At 45.8% G+C, this 13,816-nt stretch overlaps 1 protein-coding gene across 1 annotated transcript in view; it reads left to right on the top strand.

Moving 5' to 3' along the window:
* The window catches only part of CREBZF (CREB/ATF bZIP transcription factor), a 217,798-nt gene that overhangs the window by 59,710 nt on the left and 144,272 nt on the right, over positions 1 to 13,816 (top strand). The window lies entirely within an intron of this gene.

The raw sequence follows: 13,816 nt of genomic DNA, 5'->3' as shown, positions 1-13,816 counted from the left end.
TTATGCAATACCCTTCTGACTTGTTTGTGGTGAATCTCAGGCTCTCTAGAGTGTATTAGTATATCATCCAAATAAACTATAACACATTCATGTTGAAATTCCCTAAGAACCTCATTAATTAAGTCCTGGAATACAGCAGGAGCATTACAAAGTCCGAAGGGCATTACCGTATACTCATAGTGGCCATACCGGGTATTGAAAGCCGTTTTCCATTCATCACCCTGCTGAATTCTCACCAAGTTATAAGCTCCCCTCAGATCTAACTTGGTAAAAATCTTGGAGCCTTTCAGGCGATCAAATAGCTCAGTAATCAGGGGAATAGGATAAGCATTTCTGATCGTTATCTTATTCAAGCCCCGATAATCAATGCAAGGCCGTAGTGTGCCGTCTTTCTTATCTACAAAAAAGAAACCGGCCCCGGCTGGAGAAGAGGATCTCCTAATAAATCCTTTGTCTAGATTCTCCTGTATGTATTCCTCTAAGACCAAGTTCTCCTTAGTGGATAGAGGATATACATTACCCCTCGGAGGCATAGTACCAGGTAGGAGCCTAATCTTACAGTCAAAGGACCTGTGTGGGGGTAAAGTATCAGCCCTCCTTTTATCAAAGACTGCCTTTAAATCCAGGTACTGAGATGGTATCCGTAAATCTGTGGGCTGGTTAGAGTTACTAGGTATGTCCACTACGCAAACCGGTGAGATTTTCTGTACACAACCCTTCTGGCAACCCTGACCCCAGGAGACTATCTCACCTTGTTCCCAATCAATAATAGGGTTATGCTTTTTAAGCCAGGGGTACCCCAAGACTATAGGAACTGAAGGAGATGAGATAAGCATGAGAGAAATATCCTCCTCGTGTAAAATACCAATGGTCAACTTAACTGGTATAGTCTCACGAGAAATAACAGGATCTGATAATGGTCTACCATCTATGGCCTCAACGGCCAAGGGTGTCTCCCTTAGCTGAGATGGGATAGAGTGGTTCTTGACAAAGGCTTGGTCAATAAAGCTTTCAGCTGCTCCGGAATCTATTAATGCCATAGCATTAAGTACTCCCTTTTCCCAAGTTAAAGAAACAGGTAACAGTAGCATATGATCCTTGTAATCATATGTAGAGGACAAAATAGAAACACCCAAGGCCTGTCCTCTTGAGGAACTTAGGTGCGAGCGTTTCCCGGACGGTTAGGGCAATTTAGGCGTAGGTGACCTCCTATTCCACAATACATACACAGACCCTCCCTTCTCCTATATTGTCTTTCATTTTCTGAGAGACGAGTGTTACCAATCTGCATAGGTTCTGGGAGAGCTAGAGTAGTAGATTCAGAATTCTGAAATGCGGGAGCTAGTGATGTAGATTAATTTAGAAATAAACAAATATGTTTAAATGTCTATCTGTTCCTGTCCAAATCTGAGATGATTAAATTGCGTATACGCAGAAGTAAATTCACACTGACACACGGAGTTCAGGTTAAAAATAACTTCAGAAAATTTAATGGCATCTGGCAAAAAACAGGCTTGCAAGCCCTTATAAGAGCAAAATGACATCATCATTGAATATCAGATAATAACAAATAAACATCATTAATTGGATTAAATGTTAAGTGGCTATGTCAATGTCCACCCATCAATATTATTAATTGGCTCAGGGATTTGAGTGACTAGTGGGGCATCCTCCCATCATGGGATGTCGTAATTTCTGACCAGGATTCAGTCGCCATTGCTCTTTAGCACGAGGCTTTACTCGATGGGAGGGGGAATCTGGCAGCTAGCCATTTTGCGTACTTGGCATGGTTTTTGGGCAGTTAGTGATGTCAGATTCGTGATCAGGCTCAGGGTTCTTTTATGAATAGAACATTTCATTAGGCCAGCTTCTCATGGCCTTCAGATTATACTATGTTGCAAATTACAGGAGATTCAGCAATTCCGGGGTTAGTCATGTCTTTATAGAAAATACAATCTCTATTCATTACACTAAATGCTGTTAGGAAATTCTGTCATGTAATGTGGACAAAATGGAGGGTCTGTCATGGTGATGTGGGTTAAAATGGAGTTAGTACAATAATTCAATAGAGGTTCAATAAAGATTTTTCAATAATTCTACATCAGTCCCCCCTATGAAATGTTAGATTCTAAAAGATAAACTTTATTGGTTAGTTCCAGAAGACATGTTAGCCCAAAGGCACAAAACCCTATGAAGTAACGGTTCTTAAAGTCTTCTTAGTTCTTCAGAGGGACATCATAAAATAGACAAGCTTACATTACCATATGGACCTGTGTTATCTGGAGTATAGGCACAACAAGTCATGGTAACAGGTAAACGTTGTTGGTTGCAATAGATATAAATAACATAATAATGCAAATCAAAATATTATTATTAGCAGTGACGGTTTAGAAAATGGACTCAAACTTTCCTTTAACTGCAAAATCATCTGATACCCCCCTTGGCACACCTATGGCATCAATATATATATATATATATCAAACTTCCCTTTAGAGGGGTGCTCCTCTTTGTGTTCTGAAGCATGAATGTGTTGTGTCAAGAGTACCTTGTCATGTTTTATGTGTATGGACATAATAACCTTGGCTAGGGCACATTCGCTTATTCACCATAGTATTAAACCTGTTGTCAGGATCGGGACAGGGATCAAACACGCAGAGTACAAACAGTAGCCAGATACGTATACCGGACCTTAGAATGGCCGGACTAACGTAATTAGCACAGTATAGAATGGTCAAAGACAAGCCGAGGTCGAGGGTAACAGAAGACAGGTAAGCGAGAGACAAGCCGAATCAAGGGTAACAGAGATAAGCAGAGTAAGGTAAACAAGCCGGGTCAAAACCAGAAGGGATAATAGAATACACAAGCACTGAGTGACTAGAACAAGCTAGAACCACGACAGGGCAATGAGCTATTGAAAGAAGCTCTGTTAAATACCCTGTTCAGAGCAGTAACCACGCCTCCGAGGCGTCTTGATTGGTCCTGCAGTAATTGACTGACAGGTCGTTCCGGAGGAGTGTCCTGATGACTACTTCCTGCCTAGATGCTGTAAAAGGCAATCACTCCCTCGCGGCCGGCCTAGCATGACCGGATAGACCGCGGGGAAGGGAGCCATCAGACCGTCTGGATGGAGGAACAGCTAAGTCTCTACCTCTTTCGGAGGTAGAGACCACAGGTACCCTGACAGTACCCCCCCTCACACCGGGCGGAATGAACCGGGACGAGATGGGAAGCGAGAGTGATACGCCCTGCGGAGACGGGGAGCATGAACATCCTCCTGAGGTACCCAACTCCTCTCCTCAGGACCATATCCCTTCCAATCAACCAGATATTGTACTCTCCCCCGGGAGATTCGAGAATCAATAATAGAGTTAACCTCATACTCCTCCTGACCCTCCACCTGAACGGAGCGAGGAGGGGCTATTGTGGAGGAAAATCTGTTACATATGAGTGGTTTCAGCAATGAAACGTGAAACGAGTTCGGGATGCGTAAGGTATTAGGAAGAGCTAAACGATACGCAACTGGATTGATACGGGTCAGCACCCTGTAGGGTCCAATATAACGAGGAGCGAACTTCATGGATGGCACTTTTAAACGGATGTTCCTCGTGCTCAGCCATACCCTATCACCTGGAACAAAGACCGGAGCCGCCCTTCTACGTTTATCAGCGTGTTTCTTAACCAACCTAGAGTTGTGCACAAGGATTTGTCGAGTTTGATCCCACAACTTCCTCAAATTGGCAACATGAACATCAACCGACGGCACCCCCTGGGAAGGAGAATCCGAAGGAAGAATAGACGGATGAAAACCATAATTCATGAAGAAGGGGCTTGAATGAGTAGAATCGCAAACGAGATTGTTGTGTGCAAACTCCGCCCAAGGAATCAAACCGACCCAATCGTCCTGGTGTTCTGAAACGAAACAACGTAGATATTGTTCAACTTTTTGGTTAGTGCGTTCAGCAGCTCCATTGGACTGAGGATGATAGGCAGAGGAGAAATTCAATTTGATGCCTAGTTGGGAGCAGAATGATCTCCAAAAACGGGAAACAAATTGGGAGCCTCTGTCAGAGACAATTTGGGAAGGTATCCCATGCAACCGGAAAATCTCCCTGGCGAATATCTCCGCTAATTCGGGCGAAGATGGGAGTTTAGGTAAGGGAATGAAGTGAGCCATTTTAGTAAATCTGTCTACCACAGTGAGGATGACAGTCTGCTTTTTAGAGATAGGCAAATCAATAATGAAGTCCATTGCCAGACAGGACCAAGGCTTTTCAGGAACCTCTAAAGGGTGCAGAAATCCGCATGGAAGCGAATGGGGTAGCTTGGTCTTGGTACAAACTTCACATGCCCCGATGAATTCTTTAATATCCTTGCGTAAGTCAGGCCACCAAAAATCTTTAGAGACCAGCGCATAAGTCTTGCGGATACCAGGATGCCCAGCCACCTTGCTGTTATGGAGACAGCGTAGCACCTCCAGTTGGAGAGCGGCAGGAACGAAGTGTCGATCCCCAGGGGTCTGTTTGGGTGCCAAATGCTGAAACTTCATGATCTCAGAAAGCAATGGAGAGTGAATCCTGAGATTCGTGTTCGCGATGATATTCCCCTTAGGAACTATGGATGACAGAAGTGGTTCAGTTATAGTGGATGGTTCATATTGACGAGACAAAGCATCGGCTTTAGAGTTCTTAGAACCAGGTCTATACGTAAGTACATAATTAAAGTGAGTGAGGAACAAAGCCCAGCGAGCCTGCCTGGCGGACAAGCGCTTAGCCTCCCCAATATAAGACAAGTTCTTATGATCCGTTAGGATAGTAACAGGGTGTAGTGTCCCTTCCAGTAAATGTCTCCACTCCTTTAAAGCCTTAATGACCGCTAACAGTTCCCTCTCCCCGATGTCATATCTGCTCTCAGGCCCAGAAATTTTTTTAGAGAAGAAACCACAAGGGTGTAACGGTTTATCCACCCCTAACCTTTGAGACAGAACAGCCCCAACTCCTGTCTCAGAAGCATCGACCTCGAGCAGGAAAGGCAGAGTCGTATCAGGATGAACTAGAATGGGAGCTGAGGCAAAAAGTTCCTTGAGAGTCTTAAAAGCACCAAGAGCTGGGGCGGAGCTTAGCAGCCAACAGGAACAGACGCACGTTCACCGAGCTCCTCATCCACAGTGATTAAAAACGCGAATTTCGCACAAAATAACTAACGAAAATCGATCCCAAAGGCCCACCAGAGTTATGGGAAGAAAAACAAAGAAACAGAAGCCGGACAGGCCCACACTGGGACCCGATATCGGGGACATATTCCGCCGGGCACAAGACGCACGAGGGGCCAAAATGGCCGCCGAAATGGCGGGGTACTCAGACTCCTCGGACGAACTTAGCCTGGATGAGCACACCATCGGCATGTTCGCCCCACTGACCCAACCACCAGCACCCAAACAACAGCCTGAACTGATCACTACGGGCACGCTAAGAACAATGCTGGGCGACCTACAGCGGGTGCTCCAGGCGGATGTTGCACAGCTCCGAGCAGAGGTGACAGGCTTGATCGGGCGCATTGGAGTCATGGAGGCCCACACAGACAAACAGGCCCAAGAAATTACAGACCTGCGTAAAGAGCTACAGGCGCTCAAAAAGCACCAAGCAGCTACGGACCTCCGATTTGCAGCCCTCGAGGATCACAGACGCCGCAACAACCTCAAGATCCGGGGTGTCCCAGACGACATCTCGGCAGAAGAACTCCCGCACCTGATGAGGAGGCTCACGGGCACAATACTAAAGCCACAACAAGCGAAAACCTTGAGCTTCGAAGCGATGTTTAGAATCCCCAAACCGCGGACAGCCCCAGCCATGGCCTCCAGGGACTTGGTGGTGAGATTTCGATCTGGAGCAGACAAAGCGACTATGCTGAAGGCCCTACAAGGGAAGACCCCGCTCAAGTTTGAAAACGCCAACCTTACCTTCTTCTCTGACTTGTCAGGAGATACCATGCAATGGCACAGATCCCTCCAACCAGTTACGACACTCCTGAGACAGAACAACATCACCTACAGATGGCGCACGCCAAGGGCCCTACAGGTCCTCAAAGACAACCTAATTCACACAGTCAAAGACCTACCAGAGGCCAAGCAGCTGCTGACCACATTTGGCCTGCCAGAGAACTCCCTTATGCCAACAGGCCTAGCGGAAGCCAGCAGCTCAAAGCACAACTGGGACCCCGCAAGGATCAAGCCATTCGTGCCACTGTTAGGGCAGCCAAGCACCCCTGCAGAGAAGAATGGGGCACCACACGGCAATATACCGCCCTAGGAGAAGCAGTGACAGGGAACCGTGGCCGTTCCTACCTACCATCGGACCTTAGTTTTCTCCGTACCCAGTTTTCTTTCTTTTTTTTACCTCAGACTTTTACTTGGTGCCGGACGGCATCACACTGCTGATCGCTTGGGAGACCATACATATCCGGGACGTTTGCCTATACAGCGAGAGGAACCCAGGCGGGACACCACAGAGCCACACGGTAACAACCTCGGCAGCCCCAGGGCGATCGACCAGACTGAGACGGTCAACGCCCCGCACCCAGAGACTCTCAGTCCTCCATGCAGGCCAGCCCGTACGGACCCCGGAGGGGGACCGCTGTCTCTAATAATTTGTAATAGAGTCATTGCCGCAATCTGTTTTATTCATGTAAATGTGAATTGTATTAGAATGTAACAGCGCAGGGACAAACCTGACCGCACAATAGGATACACAAGTCCTACCAGGCCCAAAATATCCTATAGAGCCTTTGCATATGATGTACAAACGGGACACCTCCTAACACTCACCCATCCATATACTTATGGCTAAATATACTTGACCACCGCTCACGGCCTGGACACTGTGGCGAGGCATACCGGAGCACGCACACAACTTACACCGCCAAAGCTGGGCTGACACGGCTCACCTAAACTTACATAACCTTACCCTAACAGTATAACGGCCCAGCAGATCATGGGTCATCTTGTAAGGAATCTTCACACAAGTCACTTACGTGTTAATAGCAAGCTGCCACAACAACATGACAGCCATTAATATTGCACCATGCATATAACAACGTAGGCCACACTAACGCAATAGTCAATACTCAATTCCACTCGGACAGCAGAGGCACTTAGCTACCAATGCTCTCTGAAAAATGTACAGACATGAATGTTCTTAAGCCGCAGTATACCCACTGCTATTCATGGGCCAAGCCACGATGGCGTACATTCCTTACATGCACTAATCAGCACAACAAAATTATTGTTATGTTACCGGCTCAAACCATGTTTTTCTTTGTGTTTTCTTTTTTTTTCTTTCATTTCTTTTGTTATTATTATTATTGCTATAATATGAAAGACCAGACCGCCTTACTATGATGTGACCTGGTTAGCGTACACTCTAAAGCGTTAAACGTACGCTCCCACATAACCTAAGCCAATATGAGAGGCTAACGTAATCCTTCCTCATTAGAATGTGCGAATAACCTGCAACTCAATCATACTAATATAGCACTATCCCTCATAGCACATGTTCGTTAAACCACCGCTCGACTCTAAGCATATGTCCACCTAATTTTATCGTTTATATTTTGTACAACTTGTTGATGACACTATGTTAAATAAGCTTATAACAAAAAATGTGTGCATGTTCCATACGTATCACATGTTTTTCTTTTTACTCTTTGAACTTTGCGCTTGTGAGAGCAAATGTGGCTGTACAAGCACTGTTGTAAACCTTTATGCACACCAAAAATAAAGAATTTAAAAAAAAAAAAAAAAAGCACCAAGAGCTTCCTCAGACCAGAACTTAGTATCAGCCCCTTGTTTCGTCATATTGGTAATAGGCGCAATGATAGAGGAGTAACCCTTAATGAAGCGCCTATAGTAGTTGGAAAAACCAATAAACCTTTGGATAGCCTTGAGTCCTTTGGGCAAAGGCCAGTCTAAAATAGATTGGAGTTTACCAGGATCCATTTTAAAACCTTCCCCAGAAATCACGTACCCAAGAAAGTCTACCTGAGACTGATCAAAACTGCACTTCTCCAATTTGCAGTATAGACCATGTTGCAGAAGTTTGTGTAACACCTTTCTGACCTGTCTATGGTGAGTCTCAATCTCCTTAGAGTGTATTAGTATGTCGTCCAGGTAAACAATAACACAATCATGCTGAAACTCCCTAAGTACCTCATTAATCAACTCTTGAAATACTGCAGGAGCATTGCATAGTCCAAATGGCATAACAGTGTACTCGTAATGGCCATACCGGGTATTGAATGCCGTCATCCATTCGTGGCCTTGCTGGATTCTCACCAAATTGTAAGCCCCTCTGAGATCTAACTTGGTGAAGATTTTGGAGCCCTTAAGACGATCAAATAACTCGGTAATCAGTGGGATGGGATAGGCATTTCTGACAGTTATTTTATTTAAGCCTCGGTAATCGATACAAGGTCTCAGCGTGCCATCTTTCTTTTTAATAAAAAAGAACCCCGCCCCGGCCGGAGAAGAAGACCTCCTGATGAATCCCTTTTCTAAATTCTCCTGAATATACTCCTCTAGAACCGAGTTCTCCTGAACAGACAAAGGATATACATGGCCCCTCGGAGGCATAGTCCCGGGTAGAAGCTTAATTTTACAGTCAAATGACCTGTGTGGCGGCAAAGAATCGGCATTCTTTTTGTCAAACACTGCCCTTAAGTCTAGGTAAAGGTCTGGTATTTGTCTTTCTGTGGACTGAGTAGGATTCTCCTGTATGTTAATATTAGCTAATGGAGAAACCTTGCACAAACACCGATCCTGGCAGCCCTGGCCCCACGAGAGTATCTCCCCTAACTCCCAATCAATAATAGGGTTATGTTCCTTCAACCATGGGTACCCCAGAACTATGGGAACGGAAGGAGACGAAATGAGCAGAAGAGATAATTTCTCCACGTGTAGGATGCCAACATTTAACTCAATGGGTATGGTTTTACGAAAGATAACAGGGTCTAGTAGTGGTCTACCATCTATGGCCTCAACGGCCAAGGGTGTCTCCCTTAGCTGGGATGGGAAATTGTTTTTACTGGCAAAGGCTTGGTCGATAAAATTCTCAGCAGCACCGGAATCTATCAAAGCCATAGCCCTTACTACTTCCCTCCCGCAAGTTAAGGAAACTGGTAGCAGAAGCCTGTGATCTTTATACTTAGGATTAGAGGACAAAATAGAAACACCCAAGGCCTGTCCTCTAGAGAGACTTAGGTGCGAGCGTTTCCCGAGCGGTTAGAACAGTTTGAGAGTGAATGACCCTTAGCTCCACAATACATACACAAACCCTCTCTTCTCCTGTACTGTCTTTCCTCCTCAGAGAGGCGGGTATACCCTGTCTGCATAGGTTCAGGAAGCAAAGATACCGTGGAGTCAGGACTTGGAAAAGCGGGGGCTAACCTAATAGAAGGTCTCCGGTTCTTCTCTCGAGTGTTCTGTCTCTCTCTTAAACGTTCATCTATACGAGAGATGAACAAAATTAAATCCTCTAAATTCTCAGGGAGTTCTCTGGTAGCAACCTCATCAAGGATTACTTCAGATAAGCCATTCAAAAATACATCCATATACGCCTGCTCATTCCACTTGACCTCTGACGCCAGAGACCTGAACTCTAGTGCATAATCCACCAGTGTTCGGTTCTCCTGTCTCAGACGCAACAGTAGTCTGGCTGCATTAACCTTTCTACCTGGAGGGTCAAATGTTCTTCTAAAAGCAGCTACAAAGGCGTTATAGTTATAAACTAATGGGTTATCGTTCTCCCATAATGGGTTGGCCCATCTCAGAGCTTTCTCAATAAGTAGGGTGATAATAAATCCTACCTTTGCCCTATCTGTAGGATAAGAGCGAGGCTGCAATTCAAAATGGATACTAATTTGGTTTAAGAAACCACGACACTTCTCAGGAGCCCCACCATAGCGTACTGGGGGGGTTATGTGAGAAGAAGCACCCACTGTGGCTACCTCTAGACCTGAACCGGCAGGAGAAACAGGGGTATTACGTATCTCTTCTGGTGGGTTATTGGCACGAGATAATAGAGCCTGTAGCGCAAGAGCCATCTGATCCATTCTGTGATCCATGGCTTCAAACCTAGGATCCGGAGAGGCAAGCTGACTGTTTGTACTCGCAGGATCCATTGACCCTGTCGTAATGTCAGGATCGGGACAGGGATCCAACACGCAGAGTACAAACAGTAGCCAGATACGTATACCGGACCTTAGAATGGCCGGACTAACGTAATTAGCACAGTATAGAATGGTCAAAGACAAGCCGAGGTCGAGGGTAACAGAAGACAGGTAAGCGAGAGACAAGCCGAATCAAGGGTAACAGAGATAAGCAGAGTAAGGTAAACAAGCCGGGTCAAAACCAGAAGGGATAATAGAATACACAAGCACTGAGTGACTAGAACAAGCTAGAACCACGACAGGGCAATGAGCTAATGAAAGAAGCTCTGTTAAATACCCTGTTCAGAGCAGTAACCACGCCTCCGAGGCGTCTTGATTGGTCCTGCAGTAATTGACTGACAGGTCGTTCCGGAGGAGTGTCCTGATGACTACTTCCTGCCTAGATGCTGTAAAAGGCAATCACTCCCTCGCGGCCGGCCTAGCATGACAGGATAGACCGCGGGGAAGGGAGCCATCAGACCGTCTGGATGGAGGAACAGCTAAGTCTCTACCTCTTTCGGAGGTAGAGACCACAGGTACCCTGACACCTGTCCCACGCTACATCAGTGTAGGTGGACTCGGATCATTTAGTCAATATTAATATCACCACAAACTCAGGATGGGCAAATAATCCTGAGGAAGCTTGGCGTTTGGATCTCTTTATCTTCACGAGGTCTCCTTTTGGGGTCCTCGGCTTTCCATCGATGGCAGGTGGTCAGGCATTATTATGGCCATCAACCACCTACTTGTTGATATCTTTTTGTCTTCTAACAAGTAATTTTTCCTTTAGAGTCAAAGGTTTGTCAAAATCAACAAATGTTACTTCCCATGTTGCAGAGAGAGTCTTGAATCTGGAACAGTGAATCCACTGAGTGATATCTGCAACTTTCACAATGCACTATTGGGTATATGGTCTTGGTTGTCACATTGATGACCGGCTAGGCTTCTGGCCATCCTGGCAAAATGTCTATTATAACTAGTGCATATTTGACCCGGCAGCTCTTTGGCACCTGGATATAGTCACTTGGATTCTTGAAAGGAATAGTGAGAGTTAGCTAGGTGCTTAGGATTCTCCTCCTCTTTTGCCGGAGCTGTCCTTGGCACAAATGACGCAGGATCGGCAGTAACTGATGATTAGAGGAGTAATTCTAGGTGCTCCAGAGTATTTAGGGATCAAAGAGTTCATGAGGGTCTTGGATAGGTATAAAAAAATCCATGGGCCCACTGTCCAGTACATGTTTTTGGGTAAACAGAACTTGAGAGTGTTGGAGTACAGCCCGTCTTCAAGGGTTGCCCCTTTCTGTTTTTCCAGTTTTGTATTTCTTCAGGGTCAGCAGCTGCTTGTCATTGTTTCAGAAGCTTGAGATCTGTGGATAGGATCTACATGGTGAGTATAGAAGTTTCTTCAGCGGACACCCTTCTGTCCACTTCCCTTGGTGCACTTGTGGCTTGGTTGGCAGCTTGGTCAGCTGAGTAGTGCTTCTTATCTTCCAGATTGATCCAAAATAATGTGCCGCACCCAGGGCATATCTTGAGTGTAGGTATTGGCATGTCTTTCTTCAGGCATTTTGTATGCCACTGAGAAGGCTGTCAATTCAGCGTCTTGAGCAGATGTGGGTGAGGAAAGTGAAGATGCTTGACGTACCTGATCTTCTGTATCAACAGTAAATCCAGTATGGTACCTTTCCTCTTTATCTGCAAACAGAGTGGAGTCAGGATCTGGTAAAGCTACTGCATGCCTTGTTGAGAGGTGTCCTGTTTCTTCTTTCATCTGTTCAAAGCAACCGTGAGGAGCAGTAGAAGAGGTTTCCTCACCTATTTCCTTTCTATTTACAGTTCTCTTGCTGGCCCCCCTCTATAGAGAGCTGATATCGATTATTAGTGTTTCATGTTTTTTTTGTTCTAATGAGTCAGGTTCCTTTCATGAGATTTCTGGGGACTTAGTGAAGAAAACATGAGGGACAGCCACCTCCCAGTGATGATACAGGTGTCTTACTTCCATGGGAATCTGGGTCAGGACCGCACTATTTCCTTGAGAGTGCCCAAAACAGGTCTTTCATGATGAAGTGCACTCCACCAGTCTGAATAATTTTTCGTTAGTGTGGTATTGTGGTATTCCCCCCTGGGAAGTGGCGGAAGAGTGGCCAGAGCAACTTTTCTTCAAAATATAATGTTGTCAGGTAGAGGTAGAGTTGTCTATGAGCGGAGGAAATTGGTAAGGAATAAGAAGGGAGGAAGCATATAAAGGATATAGATATGGTAGTGGGGAGATGGAGGAATGAGTAGTGGATAGAGCGAGAGGGGAAGAGGGTGGAGTAGGAAGGACAGGGGAAGTAGGAAGAGGAGAAGGTGGAGTAGGAGGAGGTGAAGGTGGAGTAGAGGGAGGAGTAGGAGGAGGGGAAGAGGACAAGGTGGAGTAGAGAGAGGAGGAGGAGGGAGGAGTAGAAGGAGGAGAAGGTGGAGTAGGAGGAGTAGAGGGAGGAGTAGAAAGATGAGGGAGGAGTAAGAGCAGGAAGAAGGAGTAGGAGGAGGAGAAGGTGGAGTAGAGGGAGGAGTAGGAGGAGGAGAAGGAGGAATAGAGGAGAAGTAGGAGGAGAGAGGGGAAGGTGGAGTAGAGGGAGGAGTAGGAGGAGAAAGTGGAGTAGAGGGAGGAGTAGAAGGAGGAGAAGGTGGAGTAGGAGGAGTAGAGGGAGGAGTAGGAGGAGAAAGTGGAGTAGAGGGAGGAGTAGAAAGAGGAGGGAGGAGTAAGAGCAGGAAGAAGGAGTAGGAGGAGGAGAAGGTGGAGTAGAGGGAGGAGTAGGAGGAGGAGAAGGAGGAATAGAGGAGAAGTAGGAGGAAAGAGGAGAAGGTGGAGTAGAGGGAGGAGTAGGAGGAGAAAGTGGAGTAGAGGGAGGAGTAGAAAGAGGAGGGAGGAGTAAGAGCAGGAAGAAGGAGTAGGAGGAGGAGAAGGTGGAGTAGAGGGAGGAGTAGGAGGAGGAGAAGGAGGAATAGAGGAGAAGTAGGAGGAGAGAGGAGAAGGTGGAGTAGAGGGAGGAGTAGGAGGAGAAAGTGGGGGACTGTAGATGAAGGGGAGGGATCGGTGGAAGGAGTAAGCGGGGGTGGGCAGGCAAGGGAGCAGACAGGTGATGTAGCAATGGAGGATACATCAGAAATCAAGACTAGGTGGAAATGCAATGGAGGCTGCAAATAGCCCATGTACAACAACTTTTAACTGGCCCTATGCTTTCCCTAGAGAAAAATAATAAAAGGCTAACATGCTCATCTTGTCTGCACAGGCCTCGAACGTTTCACTCTGTGGGTGCCCCGCAGTGGCTAGCCCACTACTTCTCCCACACCAGACTTGTGCCCGTGGAGACAGACGCTATCCCTGACTCTCGTTCTTTATTTTATTTATATCTAACTTCTCAAAATGTAATTCTTACTTATATCACAAATATACATTATCACAATTTTATGTCTTGCAAATGGGATAAAACTTATTCTACTCTTCACTGATAATGTATTTTTTTAAAACATACAAAATAGACAAATAACATTGTCTTCTGCGAAATAAATGAAAAAGATAATGGAGATTTTGTTAGGCTTATAAATAGCTATACATTAATTCACATTTCTTGTT

This window comes from Pelobates fuscus, chromosome 1 (assembly GCF_036172605.1).
Source record: "Pelobates fuscus isolate aPelFus1 chromosome 1, aPelFus1.pri, whole genome shotgun sequence".
Classification (NCBI taxonomy): domain Eukaryota; kingdom Metazoa; phylum Chordata; class Amphibia; order Anura; family Pelobatidae; genus Pelobates; species Pelobates fuscus.
This window is presented reverse-complemented; position numbering and strand designations above follow the sequence as displayed.